The sequence below is a fragment of the Micromys minutus genome, assembly GCF_963924665.1.
Source record: "Micromys minutus genome assembly, chromosome: 21".
NCBI classification, from domain to species: Eukaryota; Metazoa; Chordata; class Mammalia; order Rodentia; family Muridae; genus Micromys; species Micromys minutus.
Window position 1 is genome coordinate 29,938,640 of NC_137956.1, and position 26,019 is coordinate 29,964,658.

A 26,019-nucleotide genomic window follows, 5' to 3' on the forward strand; every position below is an offset into this window, starting at 1 on the left:
GTCATTATTACCATGAGTAAGACCGCTTGGTCAAGTCATCCCCCCCCCCAAGTTGTAGGATGCATATCCTCCAACATGGGTAGAGGGCTCCTGCCCCTTATCCTGTATGGCATGTGCAGGTCCATCCCTTGGCATAGAGTTGATATATCTCAGAGTCCCTCTTCCTTGCTGGCCTAATGTTGTCTACGAACACTGAAGGCATGGGGAAAGGACAGTTTAAGAAAGCTGTCCTACCAGGGGCCTCTTGGATGCAGTTCACATTTACCCACACAGCAGGGAACTGGTAACACGTGCCTTTAATGTCTGCTGCCTGCAGCAGGTAAACAAATGTTCAATAATGGGAATTGACATTTCTCCTTCTGAAGAATATATTTTCCCTGAACAAACTGTTTTGTGTATTCATAAATATGTTTTATGTCTGCATCACGTTTTCATAAATGTGTTTGTATTACTGTATTGGCCAAATTTTTTGCCTTTAAAGGAATTTTTATACCAGAATCAATTCCTATTTATTTTTAATATTGAAATAAAGCATTTGAGTAGCACGTCAATCATTCGCAGAAATCCTACACAAATGTTGGCTTGTTTTTATAGAACATGGCTTTGTTTACAGAACATACTTTTATTACTGAACAAATTATCATGAATATCTATTCATAGTAAATAAATGGTTTTTATAAAGGAATTTTTTTTGAAATACAAGCCATGCGGTTAAAATTGCCCATTGGGCATTAGTAGGCAATCAATATGTCAAAAAACTGTAAATTCCCAATAAGCTTGAGGATAGATACTCAGATCACTAGGAAACAATGCCAGTGCAAATAGGAACACGAGCGCATGGCCAGGTCACATGTATCATGATGGCAGCAACTGTGGCTGCAGCAGAGCCTCAGAATTGCCACCACCTGTCACTGGGCTATTAGCTGCCTCCCATTAAGCATCAGTTGCAGGGGTCAGTAGTCTTGGCCTATGAGGCTGGCAAAGGTTAAAGACTGGCAGAGCCCAGTGCTAGCAGGTTAGGGAGGAAAGAGATCCTTGTGTTCTGATAGCCATCAACCACTAAAGAGAAGTTTGGTATTCTGTTCCCCAAAAGTACAGAGCCAACTTCTGTAATCCTAGAAGTAGATAAATCACTCATCGAAACCAAACCAGAACCAGCAAAAGCTAAAGCAGATGTTAGAATTAACGAAGGGATGATGGTAATCAATGGTTATGTACCATATGTTCAGTGTTTAAATAAAAGCATAGAAGACATTTAAAAGGCCCAAATCAAACTTCTAGGGTTGGAGGGAAATGTGTGTGGTGAAAACACTCCTGCTGGTATTCTAGTTATATATGTATATATAGTATGCTTGATGTTAGTATAGTAACATCAAACATCACAGAAAAGGAGGGGGAGGGGGACAAATATTCGAGGGACCAACCAAAAGAAAATACAGAAAGGAAAAACATAATTCTAAAACAGGAGTAGCCATGATTTGTGTAATAACGTCAAGAAGTGTTAAACACCTGTCACTGGAATCTCAAAAGGCAAAATCACAAAGAGAGAAGGAAAGATGTTTACAGAAGTCAAGGCTGAAATGTTTTCAGATTTGATAAAAACAGCCCACAGATCCAAGGAGCCCAGAAAAGCCAAGCTTAACAGGCAGGAGGGAAGCAGCCCAAGGGGTTTGCGATCCTCAGATTTCTCAAAACCAGAAGGAAGACAAAAATCTTAAAAGCTGCCACAAAAGACCAAAACTAAGGATGTCAGCCGGTGCCCTGTTACCGAATTTACCAGGAGAATTCAGTAAAATGGTTTCCTTAAGGAAGAGGAAGAAAGGCCCTTGAGTCCAGAGTTCTGAAGCCAACTCCACATCCAGCAGAGATACCCTTCAGAGATAAAACCATCGTGAGGATATTTGCAGGGACATAGAAGCTGAGAGGACTCTCACAATCAAATCTGCACGTCAGAAGTCATGCTCTGAAATTCCCCTGGGTAGGACAGTGACATCCAGGAATGGGGTTTCCCTGGGGGACTGCAGAGAGTGACCACATTAGGCACATATGACAAAGATGAGGCAAGATGGAAGCTTTTACCATTTAAGTATCTTTAAAAGGAGGTTGACAGGTTAAGTGAAAATTCAACATCGTGGGATCCCAGCCTGCAGAAGTAACCTCAGAACAGCATTAATGCACTGGTTCAGAGGGGTGAAATGCAAGTATTCTGCCTGTGAAACAATTCATGTTTTCTCAAGATAGACATGACGTTAAAGATAAGCATTTAAACCGCAGTGGATGTCGAAAGCTGATCCCATCAGACTTGGCGTATTGCATTCCTTCCTACCTACTTACAGCAAAGTTGAGTTTATACATTAGACAAAGGAAGATTTTAACAGCAGTAGCTAGTTACATGGTATGACTCTGTAACAGTGCACTGTACTAAAAGTTACTTAAGATGTGTGAGCTCTTTCTGGAGACCTTCACGTAATATTTTCATAGGATAGTTGACCATGGGTAACCAAAATGGTGGAGAGCAAAACTGCAAAGAAGAAAGGATTGCATGTAAAACCCACATCTTACATGTAAAATAGAGGTCTGTTCAGGGGAAAGGCATTGAAAATTGTCTCACACAAACACTAATTAAAGAAAAGCTGGAGTGGCTGTCATACTAGAAATTTCAGAGGAAAGAAGATTACCAGGGATAAGAAAGTCTTTCTATAATTACAAACTTAACCTCCATTCCAAAATGCTGAGACCCATGACCAGAGAGTGAAAGACCTTGCAAGACTCAGCTGTAAGTGGAACATCTCTATTAAATCCCTCCCCTCAGGGCTCAGGGAACCTTGCAGAAGAGGAAGTGGAAAGAGTAAGAGCCAGAGGAGAAAGATGACACCAAGGAAACAAGGCCTTCTAATCGTCAGAGACTGAGACTGCATATACGGGGCCTCCAGGGATCTGTACCAGATGGGGTCCCAGAGTTGACAGAAGTAGACATGTGCCCCATCTCCAACCCAGAGCCATCTCCAATTGATAACCACTTGTAACTGAAAACTTGGTTTTCTCCAAGGAAGTCTCACTAGGGAAACAAATTACTCTTAAGGGCAGGCTGTGTGCCAAGCAGTAGATGACCAACAGAAAATGAACTCAGCAGCATCTTTGGAGGTTCTTTGTTTCATAATGTCATGTCAGAGCTTCTCGTTTTTATTTTCCATCATGTATAAAATATATATGTGGTAGCTTGAATGAAAATGGGCCCCATAGGCTCAATTAGCGGTTGTGGCCCTGCTGGCGTAGGTGTGGCATTATTGGAGGGAGTGTGCCACTGGTGGTGGCTTTGAAGACTCAGAAGCTCAAGCCAGGCCTAGCATGTCACGTTCTCTCCCTGTTGCCTGTCAATCCAGATATAGATCTCTGAGCCTCTCTAGCACCACAACTGCCTGGAGGCCACCATGTTTCCCTCCATGACAATAGTGGATGAAACCTCTGACACTGTAAGTCAGTCTCAATTAAATGCTTTTGTTTATAAGAGTTGCCTTGGTCATGGTGTCTCTTCACAGCAGTAGAAACCTTAACTCAGATTATACATATAGAAAAAATATATATAACATTGTCCATGAGTTGGAAGACTCATAGTAAAATTTATTTTGATGGCTTTATTAATAGGTTATTAAGGGACATTTTAATACAAATTACATATGCTTACCCTGTCCCCCAGACTCCTCTACCATCTCCTTTCTCGGGAAAACCTGTTCAAATTTTCCTAAAGATTCATCCTAATTGCAATAGGTTTTCAGTAGCAATAAGTTGATTCTAATATTTGTATAGAGATAGAATTGCCAGGAGAGTAACATAACAGAGAAAAACACAATTTTGGAGGATTGTCATTTTCTGTCTTTAGAGGTAATTACCAAGCTGCAGCACTTGTGACTGTACCGAGCTGCCACAGATAAACAGATCAATGGAACCAAGAGGGCCAGAGCTGACCCCGCTATATAGACAGCTGATCTTTGTGGAACTACAAAAGACAACATGGTAGACGAGGGTCATTTTTTCCATAAATGGTCCTAAAATAATCAGTTATCCATATACTAAATGTATTTAATTCATAGATTATAGTGCACTCTAATTCAAATAGATCATAAGCTTTAATATAAAAGCCAAAACCCACAGAATTCCCAGAAGCAAGCATAGGAAACTGTCTTTGTGATTTGGGGTAAAGATTTCTTACATAAAACACCCAAAGTGTGATTCATAATGAAAAACAGTGGTCAGTTGGAGTTAATGGAAACTGACAGATGCTCCTGAGAGACGCAGTTAAGAGAAAGGACACATCACTAGCCAGAGTAGAGCTGCAGAATTCAGATTTGATAAGACTGGGATCCAGAATGTATAGGGGCCTCTGGACTTAGAGATTAGAAGAACAATAGTGGGTTTCACTCAACAGATAAGTGGTCAGCAAATTACCACATGAAATGATGCTCAGAGGACATGCAGTTAAGAGCAGGATGACACCACCGGTTCTTGTGAGGACAGGACAGGAGCATTCTCATTGTCCATGCTGAGGAATGTAAATGGGGCAATGACTGCTTTTAGTGGTGTTTCTTAAAAGTTAAATGTCTATTTACTACGTCCACGTGCCCAGACCTGTGCGTGAGCACTCCGAGCAGCTTGAGCTATTAAACAAGCCTGTGAATACACAAGCAGATTGTGATTGCACTCAACAGAAACAGATCAGACCAGTAACAGAGATGAATCTCAGGAACAGGTGTGCTGAGTGAATGACGTCAGCTCCAAAGGAGCATATTTTATATCCCATTTCTAGAAAATTCTGGAAAACTTAAGTTAATCTACAGAGGCAGTAAGTACAATAGGAGCTGGGGGCAAGGGAGTGGCCTAAGGCAAGACGTAAATAGAAACATGTTTCTGTGTTCAGGGATGTATACATACATGTGCATGCATGTATCAAATTAGAGGCTAGAAGTAGCCAAGAAAGTAGGGTGTTTGTGTGTAACATTAGGACCTCATTTCAGATCCATAGCACCTGTGTAAAGTCAGACATGCACATGTGCACACGAGCGCACGCATGCGCACACACACACACACCACTTAAAAAAAGTTGACTCCACAGAGTTGGTTCAGTTCTATATAAAATCCCATAAGTTCTTTTGGACCAGTGGCCCAATTTCTTTAACATATAAATAACCAGAAAGAGGAATGGGAAACTGTATAATTCAACAAGGACTCAGAAAACATAAATGAAATATTGTGTATGGACTTAGTTTGAATCCTGATTCAAACAAATCAACTACAAGGTGGTATTCATGGAGAAATTTAAACCCACGTGAATAGTAGAGGTTACCAAAGAATTACTTTTCTCAAAAAGAGCTATGACTTACATAAAATAAAAGATGCCCTTTATTGCATAGAAAGAAATGTACATAGCTATAGCTCAGTATTCCTTGCATACCTTAAAAGGGAATGTGGGTCCCTCTAGCTTCTACCAGAGCTCCAGTATTGGAAGTGTGCCATAAACATGTGTCTGACCATAAGACCTGGTCACTGAGTACCTTTCCTGACTCAGGATGGATAAAACCCGGATGTGGGAGAAGGTCTGTGTTGCCATCATGGGATGGTGCTCTGGGAATCTCCCTTCCCCAAACAGTCTGGCATCATCTCCAGCTACCCCCAGTCCCCCAGTCCCGGATGGCTGCCACCACCTCCCACAGCCAGATGTGTGCACCAAGCTTGACCCTATCCTGCCTCTCCAGGAACAAGCATTTAAACGACACATTTTCTCTCCATCCAAAACAGATTGCTGTTAAGGCTGAGTGAAAAACTCCCACCCCCACCCCCAGCTGACGTCTTCCTTTTTCATAATAAAAACAAAATGTCCCTTTTGTTGTATTCAGCAAAACCAACTCAAGGTTCTCTGTGGTACTGCATACATAGAAATAGAATTAAACAGCCTAGCACCATTTGTTCACTCCCTGTGAGTAGACATTGTACTCTCCTGCTGTAGCTCTCTGCCTTTTTTTATTTTGAACCTATTCCCCTTTCGCAGCTAATAACCCTTCTGCCAGTTAGAACCCTTCTTCCTTTGCCTATTTCTTCCTTTTCCTCTTTCCTGAAGAACACAACCTTGAAAATGGACAGAAGCATTGTACTATGTCAAAAGTGTTTGCCCGTTGGTCCTATAATAATGCCTCCCCATGGGCTTTCAGTGTAATCAGTAGAAACAGTGGTAGATTTGCATGACCAGTCATCCCACCAGAGCCCCTCTCAGGGGGTCAGTGCCACACCCTGCACTCCGGCTCCTTAACCTGGAAGGCTGTTAGGGAATAAGTTATGGGCCAGAAGACTTAGAAGTGCCTATGGATTTCCCATGCCTTTAATCACGGGCACATGCTGGCTTTGCACTGTGCTCTGAGGCTCCTCGGAGACTCTCAAAGGCTCCATGGATGAATTTGCATAGTGGATGTCAGTGGCTCTTACAAGTTTATTTGGGTTTTGTTATTCTTGCTTTCTGATTTCAAAAGAAATTATTCAGCAACTAGTCAATAGCTTCAGACGTACCTAAAGCATTCACTGAATCTATTAAGAACTCGAGCCTGCGTTTCTCTGAAGATGTTGGATGTATTCCCAGTGGTAAGTGGTTGTTTCCCAACATGTAGTCACAAACTTACAAATGGAGGCTGAATTAAATTTAAATGTTGTTTTCTGCTATTTAGATGGTTTAGTGTTTTCTGATCAATATGCTTAGGCATTGGCCCATGTTTCAACAACAGTCCACTTGTATTTCCTTTTTAGCATCAAATCTTGTCAGCTTAATTAAGACATTCCTGTAGCAGTGAGTTAGCACCTGTTCATTTTTTTGCCTTTAACTACATTTGTGTTACTTACTACACTCTGGTTGTCCTCGGTGCCCTGAGCAAACTCATTCGCTCTTGAAAACACGCCTGTGAAGTGATGTCACTGATTTTCTAGATGAGGAAGCTTGGGCAAAAGCTCAGGGAGGTATAATATCTTGACGGAAGTCACACATTTAGCTAGTGGTGCAGCCATTTTCCCTCCCTCCCCATAACCACCAAGTCATGCTTCTTCTGTTCGCCTAGCAAACCCTTTGCTGACTGACTGCACTGGGTGCTATGCTAGACTGAAGGACACATAGGGGCAGAAATAATCCTCGCGGCAGGGACAGACGGAAACCCAATCTAGAAGTAAAAATTACTGGCATGGCATGTGCCACAAAGGGGACTCTGATTGCTACTACCTCGAATCTTGTGGAGGAGTTTGTGTCTAGGGTAATAAGGGACTAAACTGGAATAGAACCGTAAGGCATTATTTAGTTTGTAAGAAGTGAGGTTGGCTGGGGCCTAGAGGTGCAAGGACACTTGCAGCTCGGGAGTGACATGTGTGAACACCCTGTGGCAGATGACAAGGTGGCTCTTAGGGCTGTGAGAGGAAAATGAGCCGTTCGTCAATCTTTTTCTGTGTGTTGGACATGCCAGCCTACACACTGAACAAAGGGTGCCAGGAAGACAGTGGGAATAGCCAAAGCAGTGCTTGTGACATGGTAGTTGTCGTGGTTTGCCTATCGGCCCCTCAGAGACTCATGTATTTGAGAGCTTGTTCTCCATCTGGTGCTACTGTTTGGGGACTTTGGGGGCTAAGGCCTAACAGAAGGAGGTTGGAGTGCTTACTGGCCTAAGCTTTCATTTCCAAATCCACCTTGATGAGAACAAGAGGTGACCCAAGCCCCTGCCACCGGGAACCCTGCTCTAGCCACTGTGCCCTCAGCATCAGCTGCATGCTGTAAGCCTCTCTCTAGGAAGGTCCCTGTTGGGCTCCAGGAGATGACACTGCAGCCCTTGAAAACCTGGAGCGGCTGAGCAGTGCCAGGCTGGGTATTAGAAAGTGGTGTTTGGAGCAGGAGAGAGACTCCTGCACTATCTTTAAGGGGATGTGGGGGGCAGCTCAGTCCTGAGAGTGAGGCCTGCAAAGAAGGGAGAATATTGGATATGTTGTGTGAGACCATGTGAACTGGAACCTCTAATGCATCCTGGGACAGTATGGCAAGGCCCAACTGAAGACTTTTCTCTGCCACCCTGGGAGGTGGCTGTTCTGGGGCAATTTCAGAGAAAAGAGGATAACAGTTCAGCAAGGGCAGAAGTGTGCTAATGTAGCATTGTGGGAATGGGGGTGGGGGTGGTAAGATGTTGAGTCTTGCTGGGAGTATCCTTAGAAGGACTGATCTTGGGATCCCAGGAAGGTCAAAAGCAAAGACAGAGTAGACGGTTGCTGAGAACTAGGGACAGGACAGGTTGGACCTCTAGAGGCAGAAGCACAGGCTTGACAAAAGTAGGGAGGCTCAGGGAGGGTTGAAGCTCTGGAAGTTCAGATGTGAATGGGTCTCAGGTCTCCAGATGTTGAGGAAAAACTTTTAGAAACAAAGAAGTGGGGCTCCAAGGGAGCACTTCTGTGCAGACTTGGAAATAGACCACCTACTGGTCAGATGAGGGGTGAAGAGAATCATGTCAGAGTCTAAGGCCAATGTGTAGCCATTGGATTCCGGTAGAATCCCTAAGGACAAGGAAATGTGCCGTGAGGACAGAAGGGAGCGTGGGAGGACTGAGGCAGAGGTAACGTCCAGGCTGAGGAGTGCAGACTCTGAGAAGTGACTGTGGAGAAGGTGGTAGAGGTTCCCAGACAGTGCTCTAAGTACAGCTGCACCTGACAAAGCTTCCAAAGCTGCTTTTGCATCTCAGGAGTGTTTGAACCATGGGCCACAGAGGAGTCTGAGACCGGATCATGATACAGATAACAGGACTACCCAGGATGGAGTCGCAGGGACCATGAGGAGGAGGAATATGTATGCACAGATGCTCAGGGAGAATTACTACCCATGACTCTGCAATAGGGAAACTAAGGCATAAAGAAGTTACACTCACCACGTATCACCACATAGACATTACACTCACCACCGCTAATATGTGGAGCACTGAGGCGTACCCTCAGCTCTCTGTCCCCAAGGCCAGTGTTCTTTCCATGTCCCCCACCCCCAATGCTGCAGAGGCAACAGCAGGTTATTGTTGAGTTCTCCAGATGTGGAATTCCAGGAACAGATTTGGCCAGGGCAGAGTCTAAGTCTACTAAGGAGAACAGGAAGTGAGCACAGGCTAATTTTGGAGTCCAAAGTGCCAAGTAAGAACAGGCATTAGGTGAGGGGACTCAGGGAGAGCCTGTTACCCACTGGACAGAATCTCTGCCATGCCCCAGGAATCCCCAGACTTTAGAAAAGATGTCCCTTTCAGCTCTGGATTGCTGCCTAGCAGAGATCTTGGCTTGATTGCCTCTAGCTCCCAAGAGCTTTCTGATTTCTCTCAGATATCCAGACTCACAGGACACAATGTGGTGGTGGTAGAATCTAGGGCAGATCCCACACCCCTCCCTGTGACCATAGGTCATAGAAGAGGCCACTGGGTATAGGTCAACCTTGGTGTCAAGCTCAGACAGTAACCACATGACCCAGTTTACTCCAGCCAGAGTTTGTTTCCTCGGTGGTCATGTGGGAATAGCATCTCCAAACCTTACAGGGTTATTTATTTAAAGGCTTCAGTGAGAGTCTCATGCTATATATCCAATACATATTTGACCTCCTTTGCATTGTGTATAAGCCCCAGCTTAGGGCTGGCCATGACCAGAAGGGTTAGCATAATCTTCCCATATCTATGCATGGAAAAGAGAGAAGCCTTGGAATAGTGTCTCCGGTTTTCTCTTAGTCTTTTCTTGATACTTTATGATGTTATTTCCTAACGATCTTGCCCCACATGCTTGTGGCATCCCGGATTAAATTGCATCGTAAAGATAACAACCCAGCCCAAAGGCTTGTCCTTTTTTTTTTTTTTTTTTTTTTGTTCCCCTTTGAACAACCTTGAGGAGGGGAAAAGGTATTTTATGGCTTCTAGTTTTTGCTCAGTGACTTGCATTTTAATCGGAGGCATATTTCTTACAACATCATTTAAACTCCCAGTTTTCCACGTTAAGTAAAAATGTCTGATCAGAGTCCAGTATGATGCACAGCCCCTTTGCGTGCCCCGTGGTTTTCATTTTAATTCTCTGGCGCTCAGTGCATATGGAGAGAGTTAAATACATCATGATAAGGCAGTGCAGTACAATCTGAGATAAGGAGGGAAATTAAGCTATAATAATTCCATTTAAGCCACTGACAGCCCAGTTCTGGGTCTTCTGGGTTTTTGGAGATACCATGAGAGCATAAGTAAATACAGTATAAGCTCAGCATGTTACTTTAATCTCAGGCTCACGCGGACATGTATTAATCAAACAGTGATTTTAATACATATTCATGGGCAGCTTTCCAGCTTGGTCTGAAGAGGAAGGAAAAAAAAAAACCGTCGTCCGCATTTCTAATTTAAAAGAATTTTCTAAAGAAGATGGGTTTAAGAATGTTGAATTACTCCAGCAATTGTTTTGAACCAAGATAATTTTTTTCCCTGAGGCTTCAAGGATCTGAGGTTGTGTGTGTTATAGTCTTTCAAAAGGAGATGTTTTTCTGATTTAATAATACATTCTCATTTTCCTTGTCCTTCCGTTTCTTCCTTGAGATGTGAATTAAGGGGATCAAACCCTAATGGTGTCTGTGAGCAGGCACAGCATCAGACTCCGCCGCTCCAGGCTGGACTCTGAACAGCACCGTACCAGCGTGTGTGCTCCCTGCCCTCAGCTCTTCATGGAGTGACCTTTTCTGTCCCATGCTATAAAAACGGGCACCCCATTATTCATTAACTAAGATGCCCCAAGTCCCTTCTCCTGCCCTCTCCTCATCTTCTCCTTTCTCCCCCCCCAAAAAAAAGACAAAACTAAGACATAACAGTGTACTTGCTTATCCCCAAAAACGAGTTATTGTAAGCCACATGCAGCAAGACAGTGGTTTCTGGAATAGATGAGGAATACTTTAAACTCAGCCATCAAAGCAGCCAGCCCATCCAGGAAAGGAGCAAAGACATAATGAGACATTTCAATGTGGAGCTTCTGCGGCTAGTAAATAGTATGTGAAAAGACAGCTAGCATTCGCCTGAGAAGATGCAATCTTAGCACCACAAATGGCATCACTACCCACCTTCTGAAATAGCTAAAATGCCAACTCTTGGCATGAGCCGATGCCAGGAGGAATGCAGGGAATCTGGAGCCCTCCTAACCATGGCAGGGGAGTAACATGGCCCAATACTCAGGAGAGGGTGTCTGGCAGCTTCTTAGGGAATAAACAGGGATCTGCCCCATGAACCAGCAGTGGTACTTTGGAGGCATTTTTCCAAGAGGAACGGAAAGATGTCCACACGAAAACAGGTACACAAACGTTCATTACAGCTCTGCTCATGCATCCAAAACCCAGAAACCACCCAGCTGCCCTTCAAGCAGTGGCTGTAGCCATGGCACAGAATCCTGCGCTGTAGATGAACGACTCAGCCAGCACCTTGGTTGATTCTCCAGGGAATAGGCCTCAGTCAAAAATGCCACTCCTAAGAGGTCACATGTTACGTGGTTGCACTTTTATCACACTCTTGAAGTGACAAGAGTGTATAAGCACAGGTTATACTTCTGGGGATGAGGGGCAGGGGCCTGGAGACTGGGGAGTGGCCAATGTAATTAAGGAGCAATAGGAGACTAGGGTCTTGTCTGTGTAGTAATGGAAATGTTCATGCCTTTATTGGTGGTTTCATGAAAACCACAATGAGACGATCATCAGCAGAACTACCCCACACTCACACCTGTCATGTACATGCCCTTGAATGAGTGTGTGTAAGACAGGAGATGTCTGAGGAAGGTCACTGGGTTATGTCAGTCTCTAGATCCTGGTTGAAATATTGTAATATAACACTGCAGATTGTCACCATCGAAAGTAACTGTGAAGGGTACAAGAGACCACTCTGTTCTTTAAGACAAGCAAGCCCATAATCATCTGAAAAGGTTTGACAAGGAATGCACAAGAAACAGTAAGAGCACACTGGCGTCTTCCTGTTACTCTCCTCTCTGCCTGTGCCTTTCAGGGGTTAAATGTTAATGATCTTGTTTTGCACATAAGGGAGCTGAGGCTTTCTAAGTGTTTAGCAAAACCCAGGTCAGGTATCAAGGATGCAGAACCAGAGCTGCTTCTGTACTAATCCATCAGGCCAAACTTCCATAAGAAGAGAGCTCTGGGCTTGAGGTGCCAGGGCTGGTAACCGTCGCTGCCTTCCACATAGGAAGTGAGCAACACTGAGAGTCAGGGGCCAGCGTTTGGCATCTTTGCTAAGCAGACCATTACAACAACCCATGCAAAGAGCGTTCAGCAAAACCAGGGGAACTTCAGAACAGACAGTCGGGGAGGCAGAATTCCCCACAGCACAAAGGGCATTAATTAAAACGAACTGAATAGATGTTTCTGTATAAATATTCCTAAAGATGAGGTTGTCAGGACAGAGTTAGACCTTGGGGAAATTTATGAGTTACTGATAATTATAGGGAAAATAAATTGTAAAGGACAAAATCATTTAAGAATAGATTTTATAAACTAATGAGATTGGTTGGGTGGGGGATGGATGGAGTGGGAGAATGGAACTAAGGCGGATGAGCAGAGACTCCCACTCTGGTGCTGTGTTCACATCTCTGACAGTCACAACATGGAATCACATGCCAGAAAGGCTAAACACGCATTCAGAGTCTACCAGGATGCCCTGGGAGAACTCAAGACGAAATGCAAACATTGGCAAATGAGCCTCACTGTGTTACAAGTGAATGTATAGCTGCTGCCCAGTGGAAGAGAAAAAACCTAGCCTTGGCTTTTGGAAACAGCACGAGAATGGTTCTTATAAGGCTCAAGACTTATAAGGCAGGTTCACTCTGCTCCCTTCAGGGAGTGGCTGGGCAGCTTTGCGATGTCTGTATGCAAATACTCAGGTCATGCAAGAAAGTCCATGATTATGGATAAGAGCCAGGCTTAGTGCTATTGAAGAAAGGCACTCCAGTAAAGGAAAGAACTCTATCATGGACTCCGGTGCTGACTTGGAATGTGAGGCTTCAATATGAACACATAGTTCAATAACCCCACACATATGAAGAACAGTCATAGAGAGGTGTGGGAACTTGTGTTATGGTGGAGAGATAGGAATACAAATATATGTGCATACACGTAAATATATATATATATATATATATATATATATATATATATATATATATATATATATATATATATATATATATATTCGACATATGTAGTTTCCTGAACTATCCTAAATGAGCCTAATAGAAATGCCTGTGAGTTGGCTCTGGATATTTTCTTCCTGTGCTCAAAGAAAGGGAAGAGGGACAGGGAAGAGGCTGGAGCAGGGAAATGATGATGATGATGATGATGATGATGATGATGATGATGATGATGATGTGCGTGCGTGCGTGCATGTCTGTGTGCATGTGTGTGTGCCATCCCAAGCAACTTAGTGAGAGGCTGTCTTAAGAAAGTTAAGAGGGCTGGGGGATGCACAGCTGTGGCAGATGTTTGCCTCGATTGCCTAAGGTTCTCAGTTCACGTCTGATACCACAACCACAAAGAAAGGGAAGAGGGACAGGGTGGAGGCCAGAGCAGGGAAATGGGGAGCTAAGCCTGGACATCTTAGGGTTCCAGAACACAAGGACTGAATGAATGATGTAGAAAAGACTCAGGGCCAACCCACAGGCTCATCTAGGATAGTTCAAGAAATAAAATATTTAAGGATACCAGCTTACACCCTCATAGAATGGAATAAATACCTAGTCTATGTTGATAAAAATACATGAATAAAAAAGTGCAAGCGAAAGGACAAGTATTTTCTTACAGTAGAATTATAATTAGCACTATGGAAAGAATGTTGGACAAAGAAAGCTGCCCTTCACAGAACATCACAGTAATGATCGTCATGGATCAGAATCATCCGTGGATACTAAAATTAGCAAGCGAAGGCACAATAGAAACACGGATATTTGCATAGTCTCATAGTGTTTTTCTGCAAGAACCTACTAATTACAGGTTCCCAGGAGAAAATGGTCACATCGCTGCTGGGATCTGGCAGAGACCAGTTTAACTAGGTATCAAGGTTCATAAGCTCACAAGCAAGACATATGAGCATCCGGACATCCAGAGCCCTCAGATGGGAGTGCTGGGAAGGGTTCTGCCTCGATTCTCCGGAAGGCCTGCCTCAAGTGTGTAAGCTCAACAGAACCACAGAGATGCTCCAAACAGTAACTGGCCAGAACTTTTCTAGAGTCTAGATTGTGAAAGACTGGAAGCCAATTGGAGGAGGACTAGTAAGTGCAGCTGGATATCAGCCAGAAAAGGGGGAATTGTGGGTAGGTAGTGCTGGGTTCTGATTAATTTTCTGCGTTAGGAAATCTGTAACTTGGTTATTAAAAATATTAAGATTAGCAGTACCTGAGTGAAGACTATGTAAGAACTCATTACACTTACTATCTTTTCAACTTTATTAAGCATACATTAGACATGGCTTAAGTAGGATTGCAAGGGACATGCATTGCATTGGAGTCATTATCTAGATATTTGAGGAAATGTGTTAGAGTAAAATGAATCACTTTATTATCCGAAACTAACAGAATAGCAACAACAATAAGGGGAATCATTTCTTACGTTTTTTCAAAATATCTTTTACCCTCTAAATATGCAAAATAATCCCACGAGGTTGGCTTTTCTCTCCTCTCCTCCTGCCCCTCTTTCCACCTCCCTATCTCTTTTCCCTCCTCTTCTCACTTTTTTTTTGCTCCCCTCTCTGCCTCCTTCACCCCTACCTCATTTTAAGGATCATTGTAAGCTCCCATGAATCTTAATCTAAGAGGTTCTTGGTACTGGTCAATGAAGTGTACTCCTTGACCCTGAGGTGTTCTTTCTTGAGACCCATCTAGATATCAACACAGGAGGTAAGAAGAACAGGTGCATTGACACTGCCTTGAAAGCTACCATGAATTCATCCACACATAGTCATCTCTCGACAGACTTATGCTGTAGGTTCTTTGAGTTCCTTTTCTCCTTCAGAAAAATAAAAAGGGCTGTGCTCACAAATCAGCATATTTGGAAATCAGAAATCTGCCAGAATGTCCCTAAGCTCATAACATGCAGGGGAGTATGTATATACAACCGGTGCTTATACACTGCAGCAGTGTGATAACAACATCTTTGTTAAGATCACCTGGATTCAGTTCTGAGTCCAGCAATTGATCATTGCTGTAATGCTGGGGTAATTACACTTTCTGTGTGATGACTTGCTTATGAGGAGAATAGTGACAGAAACACACCTTCCAAAGGAAAGTCTTTGCCTTAAAAGCAACAGGACTGGAGTTTGATCTCTAATAACCATGTGGAAAAGCCAGATGTAGTGGCTTATACTTGTAATCCAAGCATGGGGGATGTTAGCATTTTGCCTAATCACTGCCCCAGTTACCTGGCAACAACCAGGTATGCCTCACTCACTATAAAAGGGGCTGCTTGCCCGCTCCACTCTCTTTGACTTTTGCCTTCCCACTCCTGCTCTGCCCTTTTGTCCCTTCACCCCTCTCCAGGTGCTCATAGCCTGTCTCTACTCCTCTTCTCTCTCTCCATCTCCATCTTTCTCTCTCCCCACCCCTTCCCTCTCCCTCCCTTTCTTTCTGCTAAGTATGTATCAGAGGATGGCCTTGTTGGGCATCAATGGGGAAAGAAGCCTTTGGTCCTGCCAAAGCTTCATGCCCCAGTGTAGGGGAATATCAGGGTGGGGAGGTGGGAGGGAGTGAGGGGGCATCCTCATAGAAGCAGGGGGAGGGGGGATAGGATAGGGGGTTTATGGAGGGGAAACCAGGAAAGGGGATAACATTTGAAATGTAAATAAAATATATCCAAGAAAAAAATGAAAAATATTGCTGTTCAAGTTGTTGAGTTGTTTCATTTTAAAAAGGAATCACCGAGGAGGTGGAGAGATGGTGTAGCATTGCAGCTCTTGCTGCTCTCCCAGAGTTCCTGGGTTCAACTCCCAGACTGCTGTTGCTAAGAATCTATGACTCCAGTTCCAGGGAATCTGGTGCCCTCTTCTGGCCTCCACAGCCACTGCACTCACATGGTACTCGGACATACATGCAAGCAACACACCCATACACATAAAATAAATTTAAGCTCTAAAAAATTAAAAATCATTTCATGAATTTTGAGTTGAGATTAGCTGGCAAATAATTTCTAATGATATCTGAAATGGCCTGAAACATACTGCTAGTATATGCATTTATATACGAAGCAGCATTCTCCGTATTGATGATTATCAAATCAAAATATTATGATCAACTGTGAAAAAATGTTAAAGATGTTGTGTCCTGGAGTATCAAGTAGTATTCAGCCAAGATTTAATTATTCACATAAAAACAAATAAATGCTTCCAGCTCATTAGTATGCAGAACTCATTTGCATTTTCACTTAATGGTAAAGTTAGATCTATACCAAATAATTGTGTTAAGGTCATTTTCTTTATGACTTATGACCATATCTGTGTGTCTGGTTATAAAGCTAGGTACCCAGGGTCACGTGGAATTTTCTTGGGCAAAAGACGTTTTGAGTAGAAAAAGCTCAAGACAGCTCTGATGTAAAGGGGGTGTGTCTAGCTGGTCATGATGTGGTGACACATTGTACTGAGACTCTTAATGGTGAAAGGGTGCTGTGTTGTCACTGGCTTGCACGGGAGGGCGCAGAGCAGTAGCAGCGGGTGCTGTAGGTTGTGGCGTTGGCCAAGGATGCTGATCATGAGTTGATCTGATAGACGCTTTGGTGATTAAGTGCATGGTGTTTTCTATAAAACAGCATTTAAATCTGGATAACCGAGCTGGGACCTTTGTGTTCTATGCAAACTCCTCCAAATTATCTTGTATACATCCACGGTTATAAAATAATGACCTGGGCTAGGGACATGATTCATTGGACAACCCTTGTCATGCAAGTGTGAGGACCTCAGTTCAAGTCTCCAGCACCCAGGGAAAGCCAGCGGAGAAGCTCATGCCTGTGACCCCCCACACTTCTGTGTTGAGATGGGAAGGAGAGACAGAAAAATCCCTAGGAACTTGCAGTCCATCCAGCCTGTGTGTGGGAAAACAACAAAGACCTTGTCATTCAATTCCATAAGATGAAATTTTCCTCTGACCTCTACATATGTGCTGTGTCTTGCCTGTGCTCTCCCTCCTGCCCTGCCCCCCCAACACACATAGATTTGAGGCGGGTGGGGGAGGAGGGAGTAAGAATTTCATGTTGTCTCTTAAGTAATGCATCCAAACAGAAGCTGGTGGGCCCGTGGTGCAATCCATCTGTGTAGTTAGTCCTCTGAATGCTCTTCCGGCAAAACAATCCTCCATGAAAGCTAAAGAAAGCTAAGGAAACCCCGGGATTCCTGTCACCTTCCTACTTGAGTGTTTGCAGCACATCCCCTCACTGAACATGTCCCTTGGAGGAGACGTTGGTCCCTATTAAGCATTATACAGAACAGACAGAGAAACACAATAAACAGCACTTGAAATGAGGGGAAAAATACAACTTAAAAAAAAAAAAATCTCTCCACGGGGAGCTGTTGTCTTAAGTGTTTGTTGGGAATGGCTTGCTTTAGGTTGGTTTAAATTATGTCATATATTACAAAGTGGAAGGCGCATCCTAAATTTACATAAGCAGAATTGGCCAACGTCTATATTAGGCATGTAAATTCAAGGGTATTATTGGAAACAAACCTCAGCAGTGAAATCACATTAACTCAAGCAAGCATTTACAACCTGAAAACCCAGGTCCCTTTATTCTGCACTCATAAAATTGCTAATCTGAGCATTATACAAAGTGGTCCTTGTTTACTTTGGAGCCCCTGCCTGCGTGAATAAAAATAGCTGTGGGTGGCTGAAAAGAAGCTATGTGTCTCCACTGAGTCCCTTCTGACCTGGGGAAAAGTAAAACTGCCACAGACCACTGTCAGCAGCCTGGTGCCCAGCAAAGGTGTGAAGGTGCGCACTTTGCAGGCCTGGGAGCAGCTGATGTCCCTGATGTCAGTGGTAGAACTTTGCCTTCTGTGTTTGTTCTCTCCAGAGTCCATCTTCGGCAGAATCCCCGCTCCGGGCTTTCGTTGCCTCCTGGTTTCAGCAGCAACCTTGTAGGAGAGGTTGACCACCGGGCCACTGGGGTCTCTTCCCTAATTCAATGTCTGTTAACCTTGAGGGCAGAGTCCACAACCCTACCAGATGTGCTTAAAGAATTAGAAAGGTGGTGGCCCGGCTTCTGTACACTGGGTAATTATTAGTCTTAACACGGTGTGGGGGACAGTTAAGCAGTTTAAATTTTATCCATAAAATTAAGCCCCATGTTCTGACACAGCATTTAACTCCGTGACCTATTTTATTGAATCCCTTGGCAAATCTTGGATAGTTTCCTTCCATGTAAATTACCATGAAGGTAAATTGAAAAAATATATTGAGAAACAGGCAAGGAGACTTGTGCAGAGTCAGGGAGTCAGCAAACTTCATCTGTTCCTGGAATTATTTTAAAATTCTCCTTTAGAAAGAATTAATTTTATTAGCAAGGCTTCCCCTTCCCTATGTGTCCAAAGTGAGGGTGGCCCACTTATCTGTCTAGCCTCCAAAAATAATCCAGGCCACCCTTCTCTGAGCCTCTTCTGAAATCCAGAGGCTAGCCCATGTGCCTCTGCCCAGCACTAACCATCCTATGGCTGGTTGCCTCCCTGCGGTTGGGGCTCTGGACCCATGAGGACTGTGTCCACATTTATTTATGAATGTCTGAGAGGCAGTAGTGCCTGTGGTAAAAAAAAAAAAAGGAGGCAAGGCTTTCACATTCAGTGATATTTTCTATGTGCCGCCCACCATGTCCACCCACAACCTGGTTTCTGTTGTCTATCCTTATGCTTTTGATTGCTACACCAAGGCTTTTGAAACGCTTGGTATCATTTAGTCTCACTGTGTAAGTGAAGGGTCTCTGGTCCTGGGTTCTCTAGGAAACCTGACCTTAGGGAACAGACCCCCTGCTTGTTTATCTGGTCATAAGGAGCAGAGCTGCTTTGCATGGGTGCCACAAAACAGAGGAGGTGGAGGAGATTTGAGGCGCTTCCCCAGGAGTTTAAAGGGCTATACACCCAATCAGAAATGCCTGTCAACAATCCATCCCCACAGAGTCCTCACACCTGCTTTCCAGACCTAACCTCCCCCCCCCCCCAAAGTGAAGAGGGGAGTCAGTTCCTGAGAAGCCAAAGTTCTGGCATTTTTCTAAGTTCTTTAGAAACCGCTGGCACATACCTGTGTTCCCAGCACCTAGTGGGTAGAGGCAGGAGGATAGGGAGTTTGAACCCCAGGGCAGACTAAATAGTAAAGTTAAGGCCAGCATGGGCTATATGAGGCACATCTCAAAATAAATAAGTAAATGAAACAAATTTAAAGAGATCCACTTACTCTTGAGACAGAATACCTAACTACTCCATCTTGTATTTACCTAGGAGTTTAGCACTGTTAAATACTGCTATATATATATATATATAAAGTTTTCTGAACCTTTACCATAAGCACCCTTTATTTTTTTCTCAAGTAAACAGAACTGGGGGAGTAGCCATATGGCCCCCAACATGACAACTGGCAGGACCTCCCTTTATGTTCATGTGCCTACTAGGAAGCTCTCAACCTAGAGCTGCTGAGAACAATGGGCCCTGTTGTCCAATGCCTGTAGAGAGCTACAGGTTAGAGCCATGATACTCAAAGCTAGAGTACTAAGGCAGCCAAAGAGCTCTCAGCCCAGGGTGGGATCTGGAAGATGCTAAGACTACAAAGGATAGCAAAGGCAAGAATGCTGGTGAGGCTGAAATTGTGGAAGAGGAAGGGTTATCCAGAGGCAATGGTGTAAGGATTTCAAGGGCTGGTCACTGGACCAGTTCAAGAGAACTGCCAAATGTCAAAGGCCCCAATCTAAGCTCCAGGGCTGTAACTTTGGCAGCTGGGTGCCCTAACATCTTACTTTGAGCACCTAGAACAATAAGCCTCCAGCTTTAGAAGCTTGGAGCCATAAGCTACTGGTTCTCGGGGCTTAGAGACAAGAAAGCCTCTGAATTTGAGAGCCTCTGGGAACATGTGAGCCTCCGGAGCTCAAGGCCGGCTGTGTTCTCTGTCCGGGTAGAGTAACGGAACCGCTGGGCATTTGTGGCATTCTTAAAAGACACACTAGAGTCATCCGATAGAGATGCACACAACAGGGGAGAGAGGGGAGGGGAAGCGAGCACACAAGGCATCCATGCAAATTAATAGGTTCTAATAGCCTGCGCGTAGATGGGACCCCATGCAATCATCCACCACCACCAGAGGCTTTGTAACTACTCATACAAACGAGCACTGTCAGCCAGACAATGCCAAGTGCCTGCAAGTGATTGCAGAGGGTGGGCATGAAAGGCGGACCAAGCACCCTTTCTATATAAAAGAAAAATATATATATTTTAAAAGGGTTAAAGAGATGGCTCAGCAGGTAAAGGTTCCTGCCACCAAACTTGATGACCAGAGTTTAATCCTGGAACCCTCAGGCTGCAAGGGGAGAATGGATTTCATGAGCTTTAGCCTCCGACCTCAATGCTAGTGCCCTGGTGTGAGCGCATGCACACCCTCACACACACACACACACACACACACACACACACACACACACAATTAAAAAAAAAACTTTTAAAAAAGTCTCCATTCCTTCTACACAGGCCCAGAAGGAAAGTTTAGACCCCAGGAAATATAGCTGCTTTCTTGTTTACTCTCCCAAATCTTTACAAAGGTGCACACAGAGAAAGCAGGACATTTGGCAGTGATGGAGAGAGAAAACGCCCACTGGTAAGCTCTGGCTTTGAATGGTTCCAGAGGAGCTTTATCGTGTGCACGGGGAGGTTGCCTGTTGAAAGGAAAGACACTGCACAGACAGAGAGAGATCAAGAGCAGACAGAAGAGCAGCAAGCACAGAGGGCACGGAGGAGGGAGGGTTCGGTGCACACCGGAAGCCGCAGACTCCACTTTAGGGCTGCAGGCTAACCTGGATCTGCTTTTTCCTGTGCCCCAGGCCTCCACAGTGGAGGTGTGCCTAGAGAGCTGCTGATTTGCAAGAGCAGCGGACTGGAAAAGGCTAACAATTCTCTCTGGCTGAAGAAGAAGAAAAAAAAAAGATACAAAGAGTGTTAAATGTGCTTGGAATCTGATAAGGAATTTTTAAAAAAGAGTACCCATAGCTTCAGCAGCCTCGGCTAGAGCATGATTTCCAGGCTTCCCTTGGAAGCCAGGTTTAATCACAATAATCTCCTTTTAAAAGCAGGCTTATCCCTTTGGTTGAAATCCTGGCTTTAAGAAAAAACAACCTGCTATTCTACTGCTTTCTTCCCGTGTTTCCTCAACTCCCCAAAGCTTTTGCAACGGTTACTGTTGTTAGGTCTTAGATATTTCCCTTTCAAGACCTTATTTCCAGGTTGCTTCCAGCCAGTACAGCCAAAGAAAGAGAAAAATGAGCAAGAGAGTGCTGGTGTGGGCGGGGCCAGCTGTCTGGAGCTCACTGGGGGGTGGGGGGAGGGCTGTGTTTCTCTGCTCCTACTGAGCACAGGGCTAAGTCTCTGAAGGAAAAAAAGGATTGCCCTGTGTTCCCGGGCAGCCACACCCTAGCATTGCCCACCCTTTATCTGAACTGTTTTGATATGTGTAGTTTTGATCAAGACAGGTATGGTACATCTTAATAAAACGCTGATAAACGTGCCAAGGCGTTCTCCGCAGGAATAATGCAGTTTTTAGTTCGGAATGCCATTAAGTCTCAGCTCCCTGGTTGTGGGGCTGCCAGCATTTTAAGTAGCAATAACGTTTTATTAAAGCCCGGCCTTGCTGGCAAAGATGGTCACATTTTTCAGGTCAGCTCCAAAGAGGCATTTTCTCTATCACACCCCCCTCTCCCAAAGCAGCCTGGTGAAAGGACCACATTCTGACAGACCAGCAGTAGTCTAGACCTTTTCAGCACTGGCAAGCTTAGCCACCCCCTGCCCAGACGTCACCCCCTTTATCAGCACAGTGCATCAGAAAAGCAGAGCCGGGCTTGGGTTCTAATCTATATCCTGTATTTTTCTGGTAATGCCCTACAGCCAGATGTGACAGAGGCATTTTCTCAACTGAAGCTCCCTCTGCCCCAAAGACATTAGCTTATGTCCTGTTGACATACCTGCGGCTACTCAGTGATAAGCCACACCAGACTTGGTGGCCCAAATTGACCATTTTGTAATGTTCAGTGAGTCTGGAGTTTGGATAGAGCACCGTGTTCATGCTTGTTTCTTGCATTTCTCAGCCAAGACAATTTAAAGGCTAACATGGTTTCATTCTTGTCCGACAGATGATACTGAGTGTGGAGACCATACCGTGGACATGTGGTCCCTTGGCTCTCCCCGGGGAGGCTAGTTCAGGATTCTATAGCATGGTACCTATATCGTAAAGATGAAGTGTCCCCAGGCTCTAAAACGGAAGTGCCCACTTATCAAACGGTATCACAGCTGTTATGTTGTGGCTTACTTACTTGGAAGAATGGCCAGGTTCTCATAGAACCTGCAGTTGGAAGGTGATGTGGGGTTGTTTGGCCCAGGCAAGCGCCTTCGTTCCCTCCCTTGCCAAGCCCACTGGACCAGGAAGGAGAAGCCATACTGAACCGGTCATAGTGGTATTAAGCAGGATCCACACACTTTCCATTAGATAGAGAGCGCATTAGTTGTACCCAATTCACAAGTTCTCAGTAGCATAACAGAATAAACTGTGCGTTTATTTTTTATTTTATTTTATTTTTTGAGACACTGTCTTGTTTTGAAACCCAGGCCTCAAACTTGTGATCCTCCTGCCTCAGCCTCCAAACTGCTAGAATCATGGACCTTCACGTGACACCAGACTGATGGTTTGGTTCTTGGTCACAGATCTGTGGGTAAGTGGGGCAATGAATCCTTCCTGTCTTCTGGAGTCTAGGAAAAAATAGGAAGGGCGCTGGCTGCCTTTTCTGTTCCTCTGATGGAAACCGCTGAGGTGTAGGGTAGTTACTGAGCAGGCAGGTTTTACATCACCCCAAAGTCAAAGGGTAGAGGGGAACATCCATCTCTGTGTAGTGACCATAAAGGGGACGTGAGGAGTAGGGGCCAATGATTCAGCCTAGCATAGCCGTTTTCTAGCACGGAGAAAATTGGATAAGGCTATTGTGGCATTACAGTTAGTGTTTAACAGCATAATCATAGATACAAAATACCCATATAAAGTAGAAGGTTATCAAATTGCTAATAAAAGGATAATTCAGCACAACCTGGTAGCATTTACCCTGAGTATTAAAGGATAGTTTCCTATAAAGATCCCTATTCATGGATCACATTACTAAGACAATATATTTTTATGAAACCTAAATCATCATCTCGATACACACTTACATATCCATAATATCCGATACCTACTCAAGTGCGGGGTTTTTTTTTTTATACTCTTGGTAAATTAGATCTATAAAAATACTTCTCTAGCTGATGTGCAGTGGAGTCTTGCTTTGGAAGCCTCATCACTGAAAGTAGGAAATGGGAAGGAACACCTTCCCACTCCCAATGGCCTGAGTCCAAAGGGGTGGAGGGAAGAAAGGGAGAAAGGAAGGAAGGAAACGAAAGGAACACACAAGCGGACACAGTCTTCATTACTTGTGGGTGGTATCACTACATCTCTTAGAAACCTAGAAGCATTTGCAAAAACCATTAGATTTTATAGGTTCAGTAAAGTAGACTAAAGTAGGGGGCTTCCTATGTAACAGTTTTAATTCAACCTAATGGAACAGATATGATAAACTATTGTTGCAGTAAATATTAAATGGAATGGTTTAACCTTTTATCTGCCCCTGCGGTCTCACTCCTTGGACGCCTCTCCAGTGTGGAGCTGAGCCCACACATTTGGTCCCTACACCACTTGGCACTCCATGTCACCTCTAAGAACTCTGGCTTGGTTCACTCCACCACCCCTTTGCTGCTTCTGTCCTGGGTGGATACGACCACCCTGGAGTGTTGTTCTCACACACTTCCCCTTGGCATGTTGTTGTCAAGCCTTAAACACACACACACCCCAACTCCGTGGCGGGCTTTATGTGTCCCGCCAGTACACCCTTTAATCTCAATTAAGTTGCCACATCAAAGAACACACCAAAAGCACTCTGATCCATTTATAAAATATAATTTGCCCACCTACATAAATCAGATGATCTTATACAATTCCATCCCTTATAATAACATTCATAGTAACCTTATTTATGAAGAGATATGCCCAGAAAAACATAAATGTCCGCCTCCATCTCCTCTAGCAACCTCCTCCTTCTGCCTCCACTTCTGCTCCTCTACCTTTCCCCACCTATACATGTCCAATCATGTATCTCCTTAATATAAATCTACAACCTATAGCGAGAATAAAGCACCCGTGATACACGACCCTGGCTGTAACCTGAACCAGACAGGTGAAAGAAAGATGCCAAGTGGAGCATCTCTGCCTTTGAGACACTTGACAGAGTGGAAATATGGCCTGGTTCCCTCAAGGATGACTTTCCAATGAAAATATCAATGAGTGAGTTGATTTTACTTCTCAGGCTTCTCCTAGAGAGCTAGGCAGGTGATTGGGGGAACTCTCACAGATAGTCAAATGTCATTTTTTCAGAGACAGGACTGAACAAATGTGGCATTGACTCTAGGTGGCAGAGAAGAGCATTAAGTTTGCATCCCAGGATGATAAGTGGGCTGGGAGTCCAGATGCAAGCACAATGACCTGAGTTTGGATTCTCCACCCTGGCAAAAAAAAACCAGACAAACACACCAGTGATCCCGACAGCGACTCACATATCTGTGATCCCCGCTTGGAGAAGCGGAGACAAGATCACGTTTAGTGCTTGCTAGCCAGCCAGCCCAGCTGGACTGGTGAGCTCCTGGTTTAATGAGAGATTCTGCCTCAAAAAAATAAGGTGGAGAAGCAACGGAAGGAGACACCTGGCACTGGCCTCTAGCCTCCACATGCATGAACACATGTGTGTCCATTCACAAAGCACATACACAGACATAAAACAATGTTTAAGTATATTGTGTGTAAATAACATATGAAAAGAAAGGTTTGCAGTGTAGAGGGGGAAATGTTTGTGTAATAAAATGGGCAGCACAGTCAGTGACGTGTTTGGAGAGAAAACTGAAGTTCTATCTCGTATTTCATGTATTTCCCTCAGTAAAATGCTAACAAGAAAACTACATCTTGGCGGCTGATCTTGGGTGGGTGTTGTCCCGCACATAAGGCAAGAAGGTGGTGGCCACAAAGAAGATAAAAAGATCTCTGGAGTCAATCAAGTCTAGGTTCCGGCTTGTTATGAAAAGTGAAAAGTACGAGCTGGGGTACAAACAGACTCTGAGATGATTAGACAAGGTGAAGCAAAGTTGGTTGTCCTCGCCAACAGCTGCCCGGCTCTGAGATCTGAAATAGAGTACTACGCCATGTTGGCTAACACTGGTGCCCATCACTACAGTGGCAATAATACTGAACTGGGCACAGCATGTGGGAAATACTACAGAGTGTGCACACTGGCTGTCATCGACCCAGGTGACTCTGATATTATTAGAATCCTGCCAGAACAGACTTCGGAGAAGTAAACAAAATTTTCCTTTAAGAAAACTTTGCCAGAGCTCCTTTTGAAACAATAAAACAAAAAAGAAGAAGAAGGAGGGGAGGGGGGAGGAGGAGAAAACTCCAAGTGGAGAACCTCCCCTCTCCCACCAATGGCTGTTGGCTTAGACCTGAAGTAGCATCCTGGGACTGTACCAGTATGTGTCTGAATACAAAGAAAAATGACAATAAGCCTGAATGTGGCCTTTGTCCTTTCTCTGTGGATTATTAAACAAGTTCCTCTGCAGACAGCAATAGACAAGTCCAGGGAAAGAGCTCAGATGGTATGGGAAGGCCCACAGCCCCAGAGAA

The 26,019-nt window shown here is 44.2% G+C and overlaps 1 protein-coding gene and 1 pseudogene across 2 annotated transcripts in view; both read left to right on the forward strand.

Annotated features, from left to right (window-relative positions):
• The window catches only part of NMNAT3 (nicotinamide nucleotide adenylyltransferase 3), a 101,411-nt gene that overhangs the window by 46,245 nt on the left and 29,147 nt on the right, over positions 1-26,019 (forward strand). The gene's annotated exons all lie outside the window — the stretch shown is intronic.
• On the forward strand, positions 76-25,694 carry LOC308434150 (large ribosomal subunit protein eL30-like; annotated as a pseudogene). Its single transcript has 2 exons — positions 76-79; positions 25,343-25,694. The product of its transcript is annotated as a large ribosomal subunit protein eL30-like (transcript).